The 23904-nt window shown below is 38.9% G+C and overlaps 1 protein-coding gene across 2 annotated transcripts in view; it reads right to left on the bottom strand.

Annotated features, from left to right (window-relative positions):
- BMPR1A (bone morphogenetic protein receptor type 1A) overlaps positions 1-23904 on the bottom strand; it is an 84558-nt gene that overhangs the window by 35356 nt on the left and 25298 nt on the right. For both annotated transcript variants that reach the window (XM_076338305.1, XM_076338306.1), the window contains exon 2: positions 8415-8536. The gene's annotated coding sequence lies outside the window, so the exon portion shown is untranslated. The remainder of the gene's footprint in view (positions 1-8414; positions 8537-23904) is intronic.

Raw genomic sequence — 23904 nt, 5'->3', positions numbered from 1 at the left:
AAAAACGCCTCACAGACCTGGAAACAGACACATTAACACTGCTAATGCTTTCAAAAACTTTCTTGATAAGCTATCAATTGGCTGTCACAAGGTACGTGAACATGCTTTATCCAAATTCCAGTTTTACAGGAAAACTGTAAAACTTCTTTCGTAATCCTTAGAAGCATTTTGCTACTCACATCCCCCAGGACAGCATGAGACATACAGCAAGCTATTTTTGTTTATATACTCTATCTGAAGCACAGTTTTGATGTTCTTGATATTCTGGCACAGAGAAGTAGTACAGCAGACTGTAGAGAATATACTTCTCCCAGATCACAAATCTATAAATGCATTACATGCCCAGTTATAACTCCTCCCCTTGTAGTAATAGCAGCTGAAATTTCAAGTTTAAGCATTTCTACATAAGTATGCATGATTATTTTTAAAAAACTTACTTTCAGTTGTGAATTTTTTCCTTCAGTTACAAGATGAGTTACATAATTAGCTTTTTCTTTTTGGGGGGTAAATGGTCAAACTAAATATCTGTGTGCCACCAAGACGAATGTTTTAGTTTTCTGAGGAATTCATTTCAGCTTATCAATTTACCAGCTGTAAAATTCTCAGATGCATTAACGCATTTAAAAGTAACATTTACAAGACCAAGGAATTAGGAGACTAACTTGCTTTCAAATATGCAGTACGTTTCATATTGGATTTTGAATTCCTATTAAACCCAATTGACAAACAGCAGCAAGAGTAGCCACTCTCACTGGTTCAAGACTTCTAAAAGATCTTTTCGGATGCTTTTTTAATTTTTCTTCCCAGTCACAGGAATGGTGACAGTATGCTTTCTTTTCATGAGACTGTATGTCAACATAAGGAGCTACTCCTCAAGCTCTGGCTGAGTAACAGGCAGGGGAGGGGGAAAGGTACCATCTACTGATGTATGGAGACAGTAAGAGCAACAGAACTGTCGATACTAATTTTATAAGACTGATAATTTTTGAATTAAAAAAGTCTTGTTAATTCAAAGATTGAGGATATCACCAAACAACAAATTTACGGAGGGGAAAAAACCTGAGTAAATTACAAGTGTACATTTGCAAATTCTATGATAACTTAAAGTGCACAGAACTTCAAGACACCTGTATAAACATCCCTCTTCTCATACACTGCCATCTCAAAGACTTCAGGGAGTCCTCTCTGTGCAGGCAGACCCCAATCACTTTCATTCCATTGAAAGCCTAGGACCAAACTGTTTCCGTAAAAAATTTTCACATGCTTTACCTGACAATTGAAACAAATCATCATTTTTCAAAAAACAGCAACTTGAAGCGACATGTTTGAATGAGAACAGGCATTTTAGATCTTGGAAGAATAAAAACAAACTGCGTTTGAAGCGTGGTCAAATGTAGCCACTTGGGGACCCTTCTGCACATTTTCACTGTGGAAATTCTCCTAACGGATAGGGCTACTGACCCCTCTAGCACTACTCTAACAGATTCAAGTTTTCTGTCACTAACTGTGATCAACTGCAAACATTTAAAACTTGAGTGCAAGATGCCCCATCTATATCAAAACATGGAATAATCAGTGCACAGAAACATCCTCATTACTCTAAGTGAGCCACAGCTTCCAGGAAATTCATGTTAAAAATCAGGAACATGAGGCTGCTGTTTTCTTCAAAAGTTTGTATACAACACACAGAAATGCAGGCATACGCATAAATTTTTTTCCATGTAACTTATGCATTTGATCATCCACGATTATTCTTTTTTAATACCTATTAAACAGTATTCCAGACAAGTTTTCACCGAGAGGCAAGAACTCAAGAGGACTACGTAAACCAAGTACTTAGTCCTAAATATGCTGTCTTTCCGATTTGTGCATTCACAGAGTTGCAGAAGATAGGACATCCATTTCATTACCTTTATGCATGTACTAATAACTAGGTTCACGAGAATGATGGGTAACACTCAGGTTCTACAGCAGCTCTCTGTTTACTAAGACAACACAGTCTCTCACAGCTTTCCAGATATAGGTATGCCATCATGTTTCTAAATCTTCACGCTAATGTCGACTTCTCCATTTTTTATCTATTGTAATGTTTTAATATTTTACAACTATGTGCCTTATTACTTTAACTAAAGAACTGCCTACTGTCAGAACACCGAAATGCTTGTTCTGGTAGAGAGAGCAGCAAGGCTCCCCTTTTCTCCCCCAAAGCAAATTCTTGACCACAGCTCATCCTACCTAAATAGTTAGATTTTCCTTACCCTAAATTCATACTAAATAGCTCAGTAACTTTTTTCTTCATCTTTGCTTCATCAGTCATTCTAGAGCGGTGCACTTCCTTTTTTTTCCCCCAAGCTATATTATCTTGCCTTTTTTCCTGTTAGCTTGCTTTTCAGATTATTAGTAATTACAACTAAAGCATTACTACTTTTTGGCATATAGCCGTCTCACCTTTTTTTCCTTTTTCAAACCATTGTGTTGTGAAACCAGAATATTGTTATTCTGTTTTCTTACTCATTTTCTAAGCAACTTCTGCTTATTTCTAACTAGAACTAGCAAACTTACTAGCAGCCTAAGACTTTACATGGTGCATACACTTCAAGACTTTGTGCACTTGGCACATAGTAGCTGAACCAGTGTTTTACATCTGTTCTTCCCTATACATATAAAACACACCATTCTAATATTGGGATTACATTATTAGAAATAACTACGGCCATTATCGCATCAAGTCAGTTCACGACAAAGCACATGGAAGAAAAAAATACTACTTTTTTTTTAAATTAACTTTTACCATCAACAAGTTATCTTCCATTCTATAGTATTAACAGATTTCCATGTTTTCCAAAAATGGCAAAATATTTAAGTGTCATATGACTAAACAATTCGTGAATATTTACTTCCTAATTATTCAGATTATTTTTTACCATAGGTATTTTAACAAAGAAAAGTTTCAGAAGAGAATATTTAAGTTTCAAAAGATTCAGATTTTTACTCAAGATCCTGAAATTCCTGTACTGTGTTGTAAATGCAAAACATACATATTTTAAGGACATGATAGAAGCATGCCTTCTTTACCTAGACTTGGCTATGGTATGCATTTAACTTTTTTAAAGGATATTACGTATCTGGATTAGAAGTAAGAAAACTAGCAAGTTTCTACCACATTGGTTTTTATGAAGATGAGGGAAATGATACAAGGACCCTTACCTAAATCAATCTCAGATTTTGGTAAGTTAACAGGTAGCTGTTTATCACTTAAAAATACATTTTAACTGGACCCTTACATTTATTTCCATGCAATTCTGTATCAACTACAACACTTCAGAAACATTTCACCTAACATTTCATGAAACTTATCATAACATCATAACCTTGGAATCTCTGAAGAACAACATTCTTGACTTTTAAATCTAGCTCAGGGGAACCTAGTCCATAACTGACTTTTTAGGACTGGTTCAAAATAGTACCATCAGAAAGAAATGTTTATCTGCTTGGTTTTGCCTCAAGGGAAAAAAAAAAGGGGGGGGAGAGAAAAGCAATTCTTGAAATGAAAACAAAAACAATCCCTGTATTAATGTTTAGTAAATAACCACATCTTACCATTCTTAATCTAAACATTCAGTCAACAAATAAGCAAAAAAGAAAATCTGGTATGTTTCTAATTACATAGCCACGTTACAATAATCTGACTGTAAAACACATTCCTATCAATACAAACATTTTCAGACTGTACTGTGAACGCATTCCCTGTACACTTTTCTCACCATAAGTTCTTGAATTAGTTCTCTATCCTATCCCATAAAATTCCCATCCTCAGATACGGAAATAAGATACAAAATATAGTCTGCTCTTACTACATAGAAATTTGCCTGGATTTCTTTGAGATATGTTACCCACTACACTTTCAACAGGAGTTTCTGAGCCAGACAGAGCCAACATAAAAACTGTGAAATGAAGGAATTCTCGGACAGCTTAACTCGACCTTCCTGAACCTGACAGTCTTGGCCTAGCAACAGGGAAGGCTCTTTTTTTACGCTGAGATCGAGACGGTCACACTACTGGAACAACCTGGGCTAAGCCAGCCCAGATGGAAGCAGGGAAAGCACTGTCAGGAGGATACTGGTCGAAGGACCAGCAAAACGTGTGACAGCACGACACGTAACAGAGCAGCTCCGGAGTGGAATCACTGGCACTTCCTGTTTTGATCAACTGATTCAAAAGACAACACGGACTTCTGGTTACTCCGCTCCTGGAAAATGCTTTGAGCACACTGACCTGCATTTCCCATTTGTGGTTTGAGCCTGAAGTGGCTCTGCCTGTTTGTTATGGAATTAACTCCTAGCAAATAGTTTGCTGCCAAGGAAGTTCAGTGGCAGCTAACCCAACCTTACAGAATAATTGCCTCCTAACTGAACGGAGGAGGCTTTATCCAGTCTTGATGGTTAAAAAGAACACCACTGCAGGAACACCATCTTGTCACTGGCAGATTTTGTTCTGAAACACTTGGCATGTGTTCCTAGCTACTGAATGAACAAGCTCCATCACACGAGAAGAGATGGTTCTACCACCAGCGGTTTGGGAGGAGACAAAGATGACAACTCTACGGACACTAGAAAAGTAGGAACTTATTCCTAAACTGTCAACTAAAGCAATTAGTTCAGCAGTTGTACATTAGAGGCCTTTAATCTCCTTCTAGTTGATGCCTTGCTGCAGGCAAGTCAAACTAAGGGAGTGTTTTACATTTTAATGCAGGGGGAGGGGGTGGGGGGGTGGTAAGTCATCCAAGTCCAGTTTTCAATACCCCAAAGAAAACAAAGTAATCATACAACCAAAATCTTTATCTTAAATGAAGACACAACATGATACAGGAGACCTGTTGCAGAAGGTAATTAAGCATACATAGCCATACTGATTAGGTGTAATATACTAAGCTTTATTTCTCCAGTTACACACTAGAAATCCTGAAGACTTGCGCACATTCACGGTTGAAATTAAAAGACAGACATTTACCCTAGTAAGTAAGATGTAAGAAAATTTCACAGTCTCAAAAAAATAGAGTAGAACTAGCAAAAGTACAATGAAGGGCCGTATTACAGAGAGATGCCATATTAAAGAAAGATTAAAATAAACCTTCTTGAGAACTGTCAGAGATGTATGATACTCTTCATTGAACCTTCACATGGAGGAGATAATCAGAGAGATTTAATCACAATTTCTCTCTCTACACCACCTAGGAACTAACAAATAAATGATCAGGCAGCAGTTTTGGATGCAAACAAAATGCACCTTTTGTATATAACAAACATTTAAAACTAAAGCACTCACTTTCACAGGGTTTTGTGGGCATCAAAATCATAAATGGGCTCAAAAAATATACCTGATACCAGGTCAGGCTATGAAATACAATACTACTGATCTCTCACTCAGGAAGTACATAAAATGTCTGATCAACACCTGGGACAATGTACTCTGTCCACATCTGGTACTTATAGTTTTTCCCTCTTTTGGCCTTGGTAACCTTATTTTTTTGTCTTTGTCACCTTGCTATTGAAATTCAAGTATAAAGGTATGAAGACAGGAGGTAGAAGATACATAGGAACAGAAACGATTAGCAAAAGGACTTGTTTTTATTTGGTTCTGATAAGCTCCCTTCTTCTTGCCATTTGTGTGCTTGTTGACTTACAAACCCATAATCCTTAGTAAAAACAGGACAAGCTGTGTCAAGATAGGGAAATTTTGTGGTGGAGTGGTGTTGCCATTTTATTTTTTGCCAGATCAGCTATTTACATACATACAGGGAAAGCATAAGACAACCTCCCTCCCTCAATTGTTGCTAATACTATTACTATTTAAAAAGACAGTGGACAAGAAGGGGGAAAAAAGGTAACTTGTGCAGGTGGTTGGGGGTGTGTGTGTGTGTTTGATTTGGTTTGGTTTTCCCTTTTTAAAATAATACTGCATCCAGAGTTTTCAATCCAACTGTACATGCTTATGCCCTGCCACTTGACGCCGGAAAGCTTTTGCCCAGCCATATCAGCAAAATAGTAAGTATCAGCGCAAAAAGCCCTTCTTGCTTTGCCTGTGTAACAGAAGGGCATCCAGCCATTTTCCAGTTCATTTCAATTCAGGATTGCAACTGAAAGACACTGAAGAGGGAAATACAGATGGTATCTCGAAGACATACTAATTAGCATGTACTGGTACTCTTTATTCAGAGAGCTCACCTATACATGGCATCTCCAAGCATTACCTTTCCTTCAAATCTCTTATATGAAAGGAGTGAGATTTTTTAATAAAGTTTACAGCACTACTTCTCTAAATACTGCATCAGCTCTAAATGCTTTGGGAGCAGGATCATTGAGAACAGAGGGCAGAGTGATGCAAGAACTGTTTTATGACGACCCATTCTCTACCCTCTACAATTCTCTGATCCTATAAAACCCTAAGATTTACCTAAACACAGATTATCCTTTCACTTTAGCATATCGATTGCTCTTCTAAATGGCTGATGTGGTTCTAGTGTCCACTGCAGACCATCTAGGCTAATGAACCTATTTAATGCTACAAATAGCTCTTAAAGTACACAGTCGTCTATTAGCATGCACATGTTCCCCAAACACTTAACCTCAATTTTGAAATTTGCTTGTAATTACAAGCCTGAGAATAGAAACTGTTCTTTCTGGTAGACAAGAGAGTGACCTTTCAAGACAGTGCCTCATCTGCAGAGTCCTCTACTGATAAACAATTTGAGAACCGTTATTTATTGTTCAACTGTCTCTCTCATTGGAGGAGAAGTCATCTGCTCCCCTCCTCAGGGAGAAAAAGGGAGGAAATTAGTTCTTGGTTTTGTGTCAGTGCAAAGTCCATAATTTTCAGCGCTGACTCCAAGTCCTTTACTTTTGAGTAGTACGTAAGTATGTTAAATCTATGCTAGCTGTTGCTTTCTTTGCAAGATGCATAGTACAACTGGCCTTTGGATTATCCAACATCCTTTTAGGAATATGTGATTGAATGAGAAGAAATAGTACGCGCCTGTCTTCTTGTCTTGTCAGGCAAAAAATAACATGAATAAAATAGGAAGGTGAAAGAAACTAACATACATCAAGACATGCGTTCAGCATGTAGACCAGATTACGATCTTCCTCACCTGAAGTACTGTAGATTGACTACAAATTTTGCACTTGTCAACACGAGTTCCAACTTCATAGCTTTGTGAATTTGCTTACGGTGTGCAGAAAGTTACAGGTTTTGAGCAATAAGTCAGGTAAAGATAAAATATGGGTTAGCTGAATTCAATGCCAATCTTTCCCTTGGAGCCGTCTCTCTAAAATTTGACCTCCAAAAGAGGATACATGCTTCTCTCTGTCAGTCAAATGTATGAATGTCAAATGTATGTTAAGATTCCTTAGCTGATCTCTGTAAGTGAAAGAGGCACAGTCCTGTTTGTAAGTAAAGTTTCCGTTTTCTTGAAAAGGGGTTCAACATCTGTTTGTAACAGTGGCCAAAATCTGCAAGATAACATAATCTGAGATGCAAACTTCCTTTGAGAACGAGCAGATAACGACTGGTGAAACCTGCTAGTGTTAGTCTCTGAAGCTGCCCCACCTGTTACAGAGACCCCATTTCTACCCAAATGGGAAAAAGTGAGAAGGGCCAACCGCATCACAGCTTAAAAAACACTGTATGTGGGCATTGCCTCAGCTCCAGTTAATCAAAACTGGGACAGTGAGAAGCTAGATGTAGGAGGGCTAGTGCTCATTATCTGTTTTATTAAACAGATTTAATGTTGTAGAAGAGAATTCTGAAATATGTCAGAAATCTGACATTTCAGGATTATTCTACTTAGCCTCTTAGTTACATAAAGGAAAAAAAAAGCAGCCAACTATGAACCAAACACCCCCATCACTCATAATCAATCACAGGAATGCCTTTAAGATATCCAGGCAGTGGAATTTAGTATGAAAAACACCCCATAACGTTTTATTAATAGCAGTAATAATAAAAAACTAGCATAATAACATTTTGTACCAATCAAACACTGTGCCAGAAGACAAGATGCCCAACAGGCATGTCACTTAATTGTGTTACCAGTCCTTTATTTCAACTAAAGCATTAGTAATAACCATGACCAGACAGATTGTACCAAATAAAATTTGTCTGAAATGGTAACTTTTTTCCAATGTATCTTTCTATAACAGATGTCTCCGTAGTTGATGCTGTTTTGTCTTTTTTCATAACTGAAACATGGACAGAGAGTAGATCAAACAGCCATTTCAGTATGGTATTAAAGACTGTCTCTAGCATAAAAAAAAGAAGGCTCAGAAATTTTTATAAGAAAGATATGGTGGCTGCTTATCATATGCTTTTTACCCCTGAAATACTTGAAATAAAATTTTGCATGCATTTAACCTTACCTTAGAATTAGGAAACTGAATGGAACTGTATTGTACTTCAAGCTTCCTCCAGACTGTTTTCATCTGTACTTCCACTTCATTAGTTCAACGGTGATATTATGGAAATGCATATTTCTATTAATCTGTAAAACAGGAAGAGAATTTGACTTAAGAGATATCTGAAGAAGTTGTATTGGCAGTTTATAGTACATAATATGAACTGCACATTGCAGATACTGGTATCTGGAATTACGGAAGCCATCTGCTATTGTAAACTGCTCCTAGGTAGAAAAAACTCCTTAGATCCTGCATTTCTAATAGTTGTATGGTTGCAGTATATTTGTAAAACACTAACACTAAAAAGCATTTCAAATTAATTTTATTTATATTATATCATTAAATTATTCACTCATGAACAGTGATGTCAGGGAGGAAGGGTGTTAAAAATCTCTGTAGATAGTTTTCCTATGAAAATAAGTCTTTCTGACCTCTCCCAATAACTCAGATTCACCTGGTCTATACCAGCCAGGTTTGCAAGCCTCCAGATACCAGGTTTCTCCAATTTTTTTTTTTTTTTTTTTTTTAAAGAGGCATTAGACTAGAGGAAGGACACATTGTTGGTGACACCAATAGAAAAACCAAACAATGCACAAGTCAATCTTTATTAAATACCAGAGAATCTGTAAGACTGCAGCTTCACAACAAAAATCCATTGGTGTCACCCCATTAGTTCCAGTACACAAGGAACTGCAACACACTGAGAAATAATCAGTAAGTTTATTGTAGCTGCACACAGGCATGATTACTCCTGGGAAGAAAAAGCAAGCCAAGAATGTGGAAAAAAGTACTGGCAATAGGGTGGGTTTCATTTTTTGTTTGTGTTTTTGAACTGGCGTACATCCAAGCATTAGAGGAAAGCACGGCGCAGGCTCTTTCTTACCTGGCAGTCTAACAATTGCGAGCAAGCCTGGCTTGTGCCAAGTCCAAAGGTTTTCAAATGCATTGTGGATAGCTAAGTTGGGCTTATCAGCTTTACTACTTAGATTCCATCTTGAGCGTATGCCACCTATTGCCAACTCTTCCCATTTTACCACACTGTCACAATTTTTGAATGTTTCCATCATCTGAAGCTTTCAGAAAGATCATACAAGAATTTTATCATTTAGAAGTCCCAGTCTTATGACTGCAAACATAACCTTGCAAGTAACACAAGGGCTCAAACACCAGTAATCCAGCTATACTGTTAAAAACATACAATCAGTGTTACAGTGTAGAGATTTAGTGACTTATTTTTGAATGCCAACACCAACAGTACTGGGAATAGGGATGGAGAAACCATGGGCCTGCATGATTGCCAGCAGAGGAAGAGTTTCAACATCCACTTTCCTTCTCTTTTCCTTTCTAAGCACCATAAAGACCTTTACCATTCCAAGAAGGTCAGAATACTTCTGTCTCCATGTCAATTTATGAGCACTGTTCCTCACACACTGTGGTTTAATAGTCTTGGTAATAAATAATAAATTTGTGTAAAATGGTAACCTGAAACCATTCTGAATATCAGATAGCACCAGTTCTTAAAGACAACTGTCTCCACTGAGCAGACAGGCTGACACTTGACTGTTATTTCTTCCACGGTCAAACTGAAAAAACATTCTTGCCATGCAAAAGTGTTTGTGGAGATTGTTTTTGCTTTTTGAAAGTAAGGTGGTAAAGAATCTGCAAAATATATCCATCTCTTTCTGTCGATAACCAAGGAACTTGAGTTCATCTTCTGTTGGACTCCAAAAGAAACGACTATAAACAGAAAAAGGTTGGTGTGCTTTCTGTTTTTACACCGCCTCCAATGCCCCTGTATCTAGTATCTGATTTATACAAAGGCCACTTTGTATTATTTAGAGAGGCTGCTTTACAAGGGTAAAGGCATATCTGAACAATGCTGATCTTTTTTGTTTGTTTGTTTTTAAAACGATGTCTTCTTGATATTTTTTCCAAACTCCCAAATTGATGAAATTCTTCGTAACTGTTTATTTCTGTGAGTATTCATTGCATTTCCTGATCCCACTCCCATGCATCAGATATCCAAGCTCTCTTACCAAACAAAATTATTTTAGTGAACTTCCTGATCTGCACGACTCTAGGTATGTCTACATTAGCATTTTAATTCAAATCAGGACTGCGCTTTTGAAGTCAATCTCCCAAGCAACCCCATTTTCCTTGCTTTGCTTTACATTGCAAAGCAGTCTTCAAGTACACGAACCAGATTTCTTTTAAATAAAACTAGATCAGAGAATGAGCTTCAGGTGTGCATTGTACACGCTCCAACCACTAACAGGAATTCAGCCACAGAATCAGACGAGGACCAGCTTGAAATAAAACCCTCACAACCTGTATAGCGTGGATGCCAGGTTCTCAGCACCTGACAGATCTGATCCTATTACACCACGCTGCTTGGTAATGTGGACACAGCCTCTTTCATGACTTACTGAATTTCTGTGTCAGTTCCAAATTCATCTCTCCTTTTTAAAAGGGGAACTACAAAACCTCTATCAGAGATGGGAGTGAAGTTAATGATAATTATTAATTTATGCGGGTGACCTCACTGTGTTACTATTTCTTCCATTTCTTCATCAGCATGATATGCTACTCAAAAAACATACTTAATTTACTTAAATATTTATTTTATAGTTATCCAAAATGCTCAATTATTAATGGATTCGTTTTTCAAAATGTTTAGTGTCATTCTTGATGGCATCTTCCAGAGAAATGCTATCAAGAACAAAACTATTGAATAAATTATTCGCACAACTCCACCTTCACTTTATTAGAACTTCACCTACTACAATGACTACAAGAAGCATGAGCAAATTCAAAAGTACAGAGCCTCACAGCACTTGTCACTAGTTACATATTAAATCCAGATTTATCTGGGAATTTTTGTAAGTGTTAAGATTAAATTCAGGATCTTCATATACTATTAACTCAAAACATCAGCACCCAATCTGGGAAAAGAAAAATCTGAATTACATGAATACACTAATCACCTAGCTAACCCAGAGAACTGTAAATTTTCTGCCATCGGCGGGCCCCAGGGAACAGTCAGAATATCTAAGTTGAGCTGATTTAAGCCTCATCCTGTGGCGGGAGGGAAGGGCTACCCTGCTAGTGCAGGGCAGAGGGCAGGAACCAACAGCCATGAGCAGGACAGACAGACAGGAGGGACTTGCAGTGGCAAAGCTCAAGTCAGACTGACTCACTTTGAGGAGGAAACCATACTCAGGCTGTGGATTCCTTTTTCTCATCTTCCCACTTATATCTAGATCCTGCTTCCCTTCTCAGTAGTTCCAGTTCCTCCAGCTCCAGGGCCACATGCAATTCATTCCCTCACCTGTCTCCTCTTTCGAAGCGAAAAACTTTCCTGGCACTTGACTCTCCCTGCACTCTGTTCCTTCAGTTCATTCCCCCTTTGCCCCCACTGCCTCACCAGTTTTCAGCTCAATTACTTTATCTTAAATTATCTCTTCCTCCTGAAAGCACCTTGTTACTTGTTACAGTTGGGGAAATATGCCAAAATTTGAAAATTGCCCTTTGTTTTGAGGAAGGGGGGAAAGTAATGTTCAGTCCTTTGGTGTGAATTAGAAATTTTACAGCAGAATAAGACACCAGAGGTAGATGAAGGGCATTCCTGATGTGGCTATAAACATCCAGTACCCTGACAAATCCATAGCTGAATAAGCACCGCAGCTTTTGCCCCAGAAACAGATAGGAAAGCTTGGCACGTGGGAAATCTGCAATTGCAGGAAGACAGGATGCTCAGAAGGGCTTTACCTTTAAATGAAAATTGACTTACCACAGTTTTTCGAAACAGAAGGGTGCAAATGGCAAATCTTTGTGCTATTAGACATCTCTAACTCAGGTGTGCATTTTAAACGCAAAATTATATGTATTTAAGGAACATAAGTTTGGAAAGTAACTTCAATTAAAGCAACATAACAGTTGAAGTAATTCAATTGCAATTAAGTACATGATCATACAAGGACTCACTAGTACAGACTATGGGTTAAATACTTCTCCATTCACTCCACCTTCCAGTTACTTTCTTCCTGCTCTTTTGTGTCCTCCAGCGCTTTACTTCTGCGGCGTTAACTGTTCAGCAAATCATACCTTTACCCCAATTTATGAAACAGAACTTGTTTTAAAGTTCCTGTAAATTCAGATCATGTCACAGACATGGGCTAGGGTGGTAACAGACAAACAGTTAAATCAGGAAAAAAACCCACAGGGGCAATAACCTTCAGCATCTGATTTGGGGTGGGAGCAAAGGGGAGAAGGGGAAAAGCAGGTTGTCCTAGCAACATGTCTCTGTATGCAGTGTCAGAGAGTTCACGGCCAGCTGATAGCTCCATTAACCATAGATGGGAGAGGTTTCAGAAGCAGAATTATTCATTTTCACGTAAACTATAGTGCTAAACAAAAGGTTTTTTGTTAGAAATCTATGCACACAAAAAACTACGCTGCAGGCCCAGATGGCAGCCTAGAAGATGCTTCAGTTAACAGCCTCATGACTGACACTAGAAAATTTAGCCAGAGTTGCTGTAAGCTAGAAAGAGTTTGAAAAATAGTGAGTATACTGCTTTTAGAAGTCTACCATAGCTGTGAAATTTGAGTGGAATTTTAAAGGGAAAGCAGCCATACCAAATTTCCAAATCCTACTTCAAAGTCCATGTCCATGGATATAAATTTCTTATGGAAAACCTTTTCAACAAATTTACATGCAAGAGAAACCCCACAGCATGCTGGAAAGAGCAAACATCATACCGCCTGTAGCACATTTGCGGCTTGGTGGTTTTGTCTGTGGAACAGTGAAGGTATATGAGCAAGAACATCTTGTTGAACAAACAGCCCTTCCAAATTCAATGGGACCATTATATGAAATAAAATGAACTGGCTGAGCAAGCATATCACTTTTCAGCCTCTGGTCACCAGGTTTTCGAGGTAGCAAGATGGGAAGTAAGAGCCTGAAATATGGTTCAAGCACATTTATCCAATCCTGGAGGAAGCTAGTTCAAAATCACTTAAGTAAAAATATACCTACATGAAAGCTAATTTTAAAAATTAATTTTATGCCTGCATTCCCTTGAGTTTTAATAAACAATCACCAAGTTATTCTTGCAAGGTATTAAAAATGCAAGGAATAATACAATATTCCAGCATTTCACATCATACTGTTCTTCACATCTGTATTCCAGTGGTTTGGCCTTTCTATGTATCTGGTCAAGACTCTCAAATTAGTTCAGGATACCACTGATCTTTCCAGCACTTCCAGGTTGTTCTTGGAAAGCCTAGATTTTGTTGTCTTTATTGATTACTGCATGGATTCTTTATGGCAGAAAAAAATTGTAATCATTTGTGGGGAGGTTTACAGAACTTCAGAAATACTACCTTGGAATAGTTTACTGAAAACAAGATATCACATATAAATAATACAGACTTAAACATCAACTGGTCAATTTACTAATCTAACCTGGCTGGTTGGTTGTGCAGGCAGGTAGAGTAACAAATGCTGCTGCCACTAATGCAAAATCTCTGGATTGACCTTTCATTTCCAGTCTGACAGAAAACAGAGGACAAATCTGTACAATTAAAAAAAACCCAAACAACTGCTTTTCTTTAAGTCAGGTCTCCCTCTTTTTAGGAAAATTTTCTTCTCTGTCACAGGCATGCAACTTTCTTCTTACTGAGACAGCGTTTTTATTTATTTCATGAACATTATTAGTCGGAAGTTAAATCAATGGACTAGGCCTAGCACACTGACATAATTTTTTTGCAGAACAGAGACAGGTGCTCTTGCAGGTCCTTAAAGAACTTGTCTACTCAGGAGGTATCAGAGAATGCTTCACATGTCACATCATTTGGTGCCTTTACACAGGAGGACAGAATCTGCACCCTAGAACAACCTGAGCTTTTTCTTCTGAGGCCTTACAACCATGCAAGCTCACACAGACAGAAGACGCCCTGAACAGGTAATATCTGAAGGACCAACACACTGCTTCACAGCTAGGCACTCTCCCTGCCCTTGTTACACATTTCTGCTTTCATCATCTGAGTTTCCTACTGAGGTGTAAGACAAAGTGATCAAGCTCCTGAAAAATCACTGCCTCAGGGCATATCCAGAAGTATTAGAACACACAAATTCCTGAGTAAGGCGGGACTGTGCAGTACCAGACAGATAGACAGGATGCCATTTTCCAGAATGACATGAATCTGCATAAATCACAATGCACCGTACTCTCCACAGCATCTAGTGACATGAGGAATTCATTATTGGGGCCACGAGAATCCAGACATAAACCTCCTCAGACCGATAACGAAAGTCTGCCTTGGCAGTCGAGCCAGAAAATTCCACCAGGCTTTTACTTTGTCCTGGCAGATGTAATTTCCTATAGTAGAAAGAGTTTAAGCCTCCTGCTTTCTTAGAGGATATCTTGAATATTTTATTTTGGCATACCTAGCTACATCATCTGGAGTCGTCTGAAGGACTCCACAGCCTGCTGTGCTGTGAGAGCAGGCTCTGCGCTCCCAGTGAAGCGGCAGTATTCCTCTCAGTTGTCTTAAATGTTCTTCGTCCAATGAGCCACTAGAAGCTGAAAAATTAGCTGACTCTCCATACTTCGGGGCTAAAAGGAATCTGACAACAGCTTGCTGTTAAAACAAAAGTGGTTATATAGTAGGCCACCCTCAAAGGCAATCCCATCAGTCTGCAGCACTGCTGACACACCACAGTCAAACAGTTCATTCAGCGTGGAGAGGTCAAGTCAGAATCTGACTTGCCAAGCTTTGTCAAAAAACAACGGGGCTAAAGCCTTTGCTGTGCAACTCCTTCTTTCATCACATCCCACAGCTCTCCAAGTATCCAAAACAGTTCTCTAACAAGTACTTTTGCTTTTCAAGAGATCTAAAACTCAACTGTTTTACCTCAGCTTTGGAGGTACCCAACCCAAAGCTCCTCCATCCACAATCTGAACTTCCTCTCAGGATACTGAAGACAGACTGGCCCCATGAGTAAGTCTTCTGCTGCATTTGACACCCCTGAAAACATAAGGGTAGTTGTGATACCATGGACTTCACAAGCCTTCCTGAGTTTCAAAAATTTATCAGAAAATACCTAGGCTCCATGCTGTTTAGCCATCAGGCAAATTTCATAGTCAACTTTCCCAGCATGCTTCAGACCCTCGCTGGGCCCTACTCGCCACCTGGCTAATAGGTTGCCTTGCGTGAATGGAAGCAACAATAAAATTTGATCACTTGGCACACAGACCCAGAGGCGCGCATTCTTATCATAATACTGATCCTGGGAATGCTGCCCAGACTTCAATTTCTCTCTGACAAAAGAGCCAATGAAATCTAGCTTCTGCCTGTGCCGCAGGACATATTAGACCACATTTTGATAGGCGATCCTCTCCTGCCTCCCCGTAAGATTCCTGCAAAAGGTCAAGTATTTCTTCAATTTGTCTTTTTACAGAGTAATTCAAACATTTTCAGGAACGCTTTGATTTTAAAAAAAAAAAAAAAAAAGTTCTGCCACAACTTTGAAATCCCATGGTCTTAGGCACTATCAAAATACTACAGAGCAAACAAGATCCCAAAACTGCACTAATGTTTTATCACATTGACTTATACCTCTGCATGCACGTGTAGGATTAATGTTTGATTTCTTTCATTTTTAAATTGAACCATAGTGTGGTGGGTTGACCCTGGCTGGATGCCAGGCACCCACCCAGCCGCTCTATCACTCCCCTCCTCAGCTGACAGGGGAGAGAAAATATAACAAAAGGCTCGTGGGTCGAGATAAGGACGGGGGAGATCACTCACCAATTACCGTCACGGGCAAAACAGACTCGACTTGGGGAAATTAGTTTAGTTTATTACCAATCAAATCAGAGTAGGGTAGTGAGAAATAAGAACTAAATCTTAAAACACCTTCCCCCCACCCCTCCCTTCTTCCCGGGCTCAACTTCATTCCCAGTTTTCTCTACCTCCTCCCCCCTCTCCGAGCAGCCGCTCCTTCCTCCTCAGGGGGAGGACTCCTCACACTCTTCCCCTGCTCCAGCGTGGGTCCCTCCCACGGGAGACAGTTCCCCATGAACTTCTCCAACGTGAGTCCATCCCATGGGCTACAGCTCTTCACAAACTGCTCCAGCGTGGGTCCCCCGCGGGGTCACAAGTCCTGCCAGCAAACCTGCTCCAGCGTGGGCTCCTCTCTCCACAGGGCCACAGGTCCCATCAGCAGCCTGCTCCAGCGTGGGCTTCCCACGGGGTCACAGCCTCCTTTGGGCATCCACCTGCTCCGGCGTGGGGTCCTCCACGGGCTGCAGGTGGATATCTGCTCCACCGTGGACCTCCATGGGCTGCAGGGGGACAGCCTGCCTCACCATAGCCTTCACCATGGGCTGCAGGGGAATCTCTGCTCCGGCGCTTGGAGCACCTCCTCCCTCCCCCTCCTTCTTCACTGCCCTTGGTGTCTGCAGAGTTGTTTCTCTCACACATCCTCACTCCTCTCTCCGGCTGCAGTTGCTGTTGCACAGCAACTTTTTTCCCCTTCTTAAATACATTATCCCAGAGGCGCTACCACTGACGCTGATGGGCTCAGCCTTGGCCAGCGGCGGGTCCGTCTTGGAGCCAGCTGGCATTGACTCTATCGGACATGGAGGAAGCTTCTAGCAGCCCCTCACAGAAGCCACCCCTGTAGCCCCTCCGCTACCAAGACCTTGCCACGCAAACCGAATACACATAGCCACACAGAATCATATTAAACACAGCTTGTGGGATTGGTAATGGCTGACAAGGAACACAGGTGACAGGAACACATAGTTGGGAATGAGAAAACCTTTCCAAGGAGATCACTGTCTTCAGCAAACCACTAAGAGCCATCATCTCAACAGCTCTGAACACGTGGAAGCGTGACAGCATCTTTAAGGAAATCAGGAGACACCTCAAGACACACCCCCCCTCCCCAAACGGTTAAAGGCCTTCACCATGAGCAGACTTGTCAGGTACATAAGTTTTCCTACAGAAAATGATGTGGACTACACTCTAACATTCAAGAGAGTAACATAACACTCCTGGGGGAACCAACACAACATGTGCTGGAGCTCAAAAAATTACTTTTTCATTCAGATATGAGAATACAAACATATCTAGACATTTTTGGCAGTTTAAACAGACTTCAAGTACTAAGAGTCCTTACAATCAACATTCTTCTAAAAATCATAAAAACACTTCTTTATTAGCTCAAAAGTGCTCCTCCCCAAAAGCAAAATAAACACCTATGCCTCTGTCATAACTTGGTCTCTCACAACAGAACACTCAAAAGTATGAATGTTTTCCCCGATTGGATCTGACAGACAGAAAACAGTTGAAGGTCAGTCACCATGCATTTTAGTTGTCAGCAATGAGAACTATTTAAAAAGAATATGGAAACCTTAAGGTCCAGAAGTTAGCAGCTGACACAGAGAGAGTTGAACATGTATTTTTTTTTTTCCCCTGGAGCTATGAAAATGCACATATTCTATTAAATGGCCTGTACTGAAACCAAAATCCTATTGGCATTAGAGGCACAAATGCACAGAATTCTTGCCTCGCTCAATAAAATCTGTTTAAGTTCTGCTAAAACACATAAACCTTAAAATTTGCATGTTTCCACCATTGTAAAGTAAAATGAAAGAATCGGTCAACTATCATTAAATCTTAAAATTGGCAGTGACTACAAAAGCAAGGGAAGTACATTTAGATGAAATTCATGCAGTGTGCATCATATCAAGAACATAGAGAAGAGCGTTCGTATTTATACGCTAAACGCTAAATTTAGGCTCCTATTGATGTAATCCGTAGTGATAAAAAAACCCACAATGCATACTTTATTTTCTATAACTTAGTCATATTTTAATCAACACTAGAATTTTATTAAAATGTATTGCAAAGTGTTTTCCTTCAGACTAGTTATGACTTATCAATACTGCTTTGGGAAAAACTGACTACCATAAGGATGGTCAAATAGGAAGCAGATGGGGCAGCTCAGAATGCTGCAAAAGATCTGTGCATCCTTTGGAGATTCCAGCTGTTGACAATCATCTATATAAGGATATATAAATATAAATATATAAAGTTTGGTTCCCAGTAGGCCCATCCATATTCCCCAGAATACAACCTCATTTCTGTGAAATAGTGACAGGACATTTGGAGAACAACCAAACTCCCAAAAAAAGTCTTTAAAGAGACAACCAAGCACAGGAGCCTTTTGCAGAAAACAGCTTTTAGCTAAAGATGAAAAAATTAAAGAGACCAGGAGACTGGATGTAAAGTCACTAACTATATGATACTGTATAACAAAACAAAAAGAAAAGCATACAAAAATATTTCAAATTATTCTAGACAGCTGCAGAATTCATTTGGTCCAAGTATAGTATCTAAAATTTAGGTATTTCCATGGTCTATACATTAGATCCTTTTGGATAAAACTTCAGAACATCATCATCCAATATTCTTCTAATGCACAATGTCCCATATGGTTATCTAAAGGGATGTTCTGGCTTTCCACAATTAACTGATGTTATAGAAACAACTAAGTCTTTGGCAGAGAAGATACAGAACTAAAAGTTTTACCATTTTTCGTAATTCAGTGGTACAAAAAAACCCTTCTATATATAAGAAAAAGTGAAAGAGTGCTTATAATCCAGAAAACCATATGAAATTACCTTAGTAGCATTTGATTGTGTCTGATCTCAAGTGGACTGAACTTTCCTTCATCTGTTTAAAAAAACAGGGTAGTACTCTTCCTGATACAATAAGACTGATTTATTATTCAGACAGCTATTAGTCCCATGCCCAGAAAACACAAGTTATCTTTTTTTGCAAAAGAGGTTACACATTAAAAAAATTATACATATATAACAACTCAAAAGAAAGCCATAATTATGGAATCAGAAGTCTTTTATTAAGAAGTTTGCGCTAGGAACTTATTCCTCCATACTTGGTCCCTGAAATTTCTTCAAACATTGTTATTTCAGAAAAAAAAAATGAATTAGGGGAATTAGAAGAAAAATCCCAAGTAATAAAACAAACTGGATACTCCTAAAGTAGCCTTTTACTCATTAGGATCTTAGAAGATATGACCATAAAAAGAATTTCCATCCTTACCACTTGCATGATGATACAGAACTCTATTTGCACGTCTAAACTCAGGCCACCACGGCCTCAACTTCTGCTCCAGCTGAGGTGAACAGGTTAGAGTAAGGCAATGCTGCATCATGTAGGAAGTAATACACATGGGTAATTCAGTGTAGAGACTAAGCTGCTCAAAAATCCTCAGCCATTTCAGCTATTAAGTCTAACAATCATACACTCAGAACGCTGGAATGTTATACTGCCTGTAGTTCTTTGGCCACCAAATCATGGACCCTTTCAACTTGACCTATGATTTCTAATGACAAATTTGTGAAAAAAATACTACATACAGAATAGACCTGAAGGGGACAGACAAACACAGGGCACGAAAACTCAACACCAAGTTCTTGGACACACCGCATAGTTATCTAAATATCTAATCTGGCCTCTCGCATTTCCCACCAATTTATATATTCAGAAGTAACAGTAAAAAATTCCAGTTCATCTCATCTCAAATTCTCTTCTCCAAATGCACAGGACTACTGGTGCCCTCATCAAGGATCTGAAAGAAAACTAAGGCTTTCCCCCCCCCCCCTTAGAAAACCCACAATGAAAAAAAAAAATTGTGGTAAATACTGGTGACAGGCCACTTAGAGAGGACAATACAGATCTCTTCCAGTTAACTGCCTGGGAACAGGTTCATTTTATATAGCAAAACCACCTTCTGTGAACAAATACTGTAAAAGATAGGCTGCATCCTGAAAGGACTTAAAAGAATGGCTAAATTAAATCCATAGCTTCTTCAGCCAAGGAGAGGTTTTTGCCAACAAAGCTCTACAGGCACCACAGGTGTGCTACCACCTGAGCTAAAAAGCACCCATCTGCTTAAGCCTGCTGAGAACTCCAACATGCTTGGTAATCTGCACATCCCTTTACCCACTCTGACAATGCTGACACACACCAACAAACTTAACTGACAGATGCTTTCCTTCAGACACATTTTAATATACTAATACAGAAGCTAAAGCATCATCCTACAAGTTGTGGATGACCAGGGTGTTCCAAGATAGACCTGATAAGTACAAGTGATCACTCCCTGCTGCACTTGCTAAAGACATGTCACTTTACAGAGATGAGCACAAGGCTCATGGAAGAAGGGGGAAAAGGCAGAAAACAGGCATAAATTGTTTTTTAGCCAATTAAGCATACTTGGGGCAGGAGAAGACTCCTGAAATACGAGCACACATTTTAATACATGCTTTATAGCAAAATACACTACAAACGAGAAGTTATTTTATTCTTGGGAGGTAGAGAAAGTAGGTTAAACTTCACTGTCTGTGTTCCAGCGTGGCATAAAGAAAAATCTAAAAGCTTTCCACCAACACTGAGAGACACCATCAGGGAAATATGTACATTTGTGATAGTTACATTGTTCAATAATGTTTTCAAATATTTCATGTTTATTTTAGTTCTGGAAAGCTTGCTCTGCTGCAAGAAACTTAAGATACTTGACATTGTTGCTTTAACGTGACTTCTAACAAAAATAAGAAAAGAAAACCCATCCAAACCCTCTGACACTAGCAGCTTTTTCTATTTAGTGAAGGCACAAAAGCCAGCAGCTGACATTTGAATCTCATCTAAATTCAAACAGGAAGTACACTTCAAAGAGTTATCAATTATAGACTGATTCACCCATGACTGCAGTGGATTCTCCATTGCGAGAAGACTGCTAAAGGCATACTGGATGTATTACAGTTAAATGCATTTACGGCACACTGGGGTAGGCATTTGTATGGGTTTCCTTTTGCCCTGAAGTCCATAAACAGAGAACAATCTCAAGTAAAATTCCTCAAACCTGAAAACAACACACACCCCCCTCCGCTCAGACTAACCAAGCAGAGCTCCCCATGTACAGGACCACTTTGAATTTAGTGGAGACAAAGTTCCATTGCACGGAGCATGGACCATAACAGGAAGATCTTTTATCTTTCCAGCACTGTCCCATTTGTTGCTAATTAATAATATTTAAACTTTAAAAAAATAATCTTTGAGAAAAGATCGAATTAGAGCTATTTCAGATGTATACGTTATTATACCCTGTAACGCATATCTTAACAAAAAGCTAAAATAAATTTTACAGATACACTTTACATTATTAATTACCCTAAGTAATTGCTGTTCCATTATTTTTTTCTGGGATATTCAAGAAAAAGGAAAAATGCAAAAAGGAGTTCAAACATACAGGTAACCTCTGTCCCTCTCTACAGTGAGAGTCATTTGGATTCTACTAAACTGTCAAGCAAGTACCAGGGTTAATAGAGAAATAAAAGAATCAGCAAAATGTTTAACATTGGTAGCTTCTTTCTAGGCTATGCTAAAGCTCTGTATGAACCTCAGCTGATTTAACACTTCAGATGCATTACATCTATTTTATAAAATTATACAGGCAAAACTGCAGCTAAATATTTTTACCTACTATCCTAGTCTATAGAGCAGCTGCCTCCTCCTCCTCCTCAGCAACTTACAGAACTATTTATAAAATAGCAATCAATACTGTGAAATTTAGGGGAAGGCAACAAAGACTTCCATACAAGGTTGTCAGATTACCTTATCTCATATGTTTCTGTGTTTTAATCTTCTGTAACACAGAATACAGACTATACATAGCACTGCTCAAAGATTCAGCGAGAAAAGGGCCCAACTGCAGACAAATACCTCTTGGGCTCTAAAGAAATTCAGCCTCATCTAGGTGTACGCTCAAGTGACGAACTTGCATATGCCTTACAAACCTCACCAACAGGAGCATTCCTCAGAATACTTTCATACTTTAAATAGATAATAACAATGCAACTGAAGCATCAGTCTTCAGGTAGGCCTTTTCAGCATAACATATTCCCACCAAACCAGAAGGCCACTGAATTTCCTTACTCTTTGCAGAAAAAATTTTAGCCCACTAATGACTTACTGGAACTTCAGCATTCCCTGTTTGACAAGAATGCAAGACACTTGCGAGTGCTGATAGATTTCAACACTGGATAGTGTCCAAGAGCATTCATTGAAAATAGAAAAGAATCCCAGTTCAGGGTAGCAGCTTCCTTGTTCGGGTGAAGAAAGGTGAAAGGCTGTCCAAGAGCAAATTGAAAGTAAACAACAGAAAAAAGTCAGTTTTACCTGAAGTGTTTTATAAAGGATTGGTTATTTACATTTTGCCTCTGTTTTCTTTTTACAGCAAGGTACATCAATTAAAAGTCCCATATGTATACCATATCATTAAACAAGATTATAAAAGTAAGAGATATATACACACTATCATGACCACTTTTGCTTGTTCAAATCGGAAATGCAATTGTTGGAACAAACTATTGCGGGAAAAATATACAGGTTATGGATTAAAAATGTATAAGATTACATGTCTTACAAAGCCAAGAAGGAACAAGTTCAATATTCCAATGTTTTTTAAATGTAAAAGAACATAAAGAAATGTTATTTATGTAGCCCCTTCCTTATAAACCACAGAATGTTAGGAAGGATGAAAACCTTCCACCTTTTTATAAGTAGCTTTGAAAACAACTAAAATTGACACAGAATTGCATAGCCATGCAGCAGCAGGCTCTGTTTATAGGAGTATCGTTCACATTGCCCCATAGAAGTACACAGCTTTCCTAACTATCAGCCCTACCAACTCAACGCGGGGTCAAAACCGGGTTACTTTCTTGGGATTGCATTAACAGTGGAAGATTCTGCAAAAGAAAGTACCTACTCCAGATATGTCCCTGCATTTACTTCAAGTGAGTTACTGAAGTATACATGACTGCAAGTCAGGAAACAGCTTTCAAGCACACTAGGAAGATTAGAAAGTCTGACTTGGTTCTGCTAGCTCTAGAAGAGTCACAAGATAAAACAGTAAAAGTTACTACAGTGAGCAGAAATAAATGAATATGTTTAAACAGAAGTTCTGCTGAATAGAAGCAGTACTCTTGCACATTCCTTCTCACTTTAGTATATTCTCAAAACTAAAATAGAACAAATATTTGGGTATATTTAAACAGAACCACACAACAACTCAATAACAAGCTTACAGCTCTTCATATTTAAAAAGAAAACAGAACTTGAAAGATCTAAGCAATGCAACTAAATCTTGATCAAAGAAGCATGCAATCATATTCTGGCAGTCACTAAAGCAGACGCCTGCCATTAGTGTAATATAAGCATCTCCATAACCTAACTCATCCTTATTTAGAAAGAAAAAGAATATCTGGGGTAAGAACAAAAAAAAAAAAGTTTGAAGTTACAGGAAACTCAGGAAAGGGTGAGCTCAAGATGCTGTAATATATTTTGATTGTGCATATAT

The sequence above is a fragment of the Aptenodytes patagonicus genome, chromosome 5 (assembly GCF_965638725.1).
Source record: "Aptenodytes patagonicus chromosome 5, bAptPat1.pri.cur, whole genome shotgun sequence".
Classification (NCBI taxonomy): Eukaryota; Metazoa; Chordata; class Aves; order Sphenisciformes; family Spheniscidae; genus Aptenodytes; species Aptenodytes patagonicus.
This window is presented reverse-complemented; position numbering and strand designations above follow the sequence as displayed.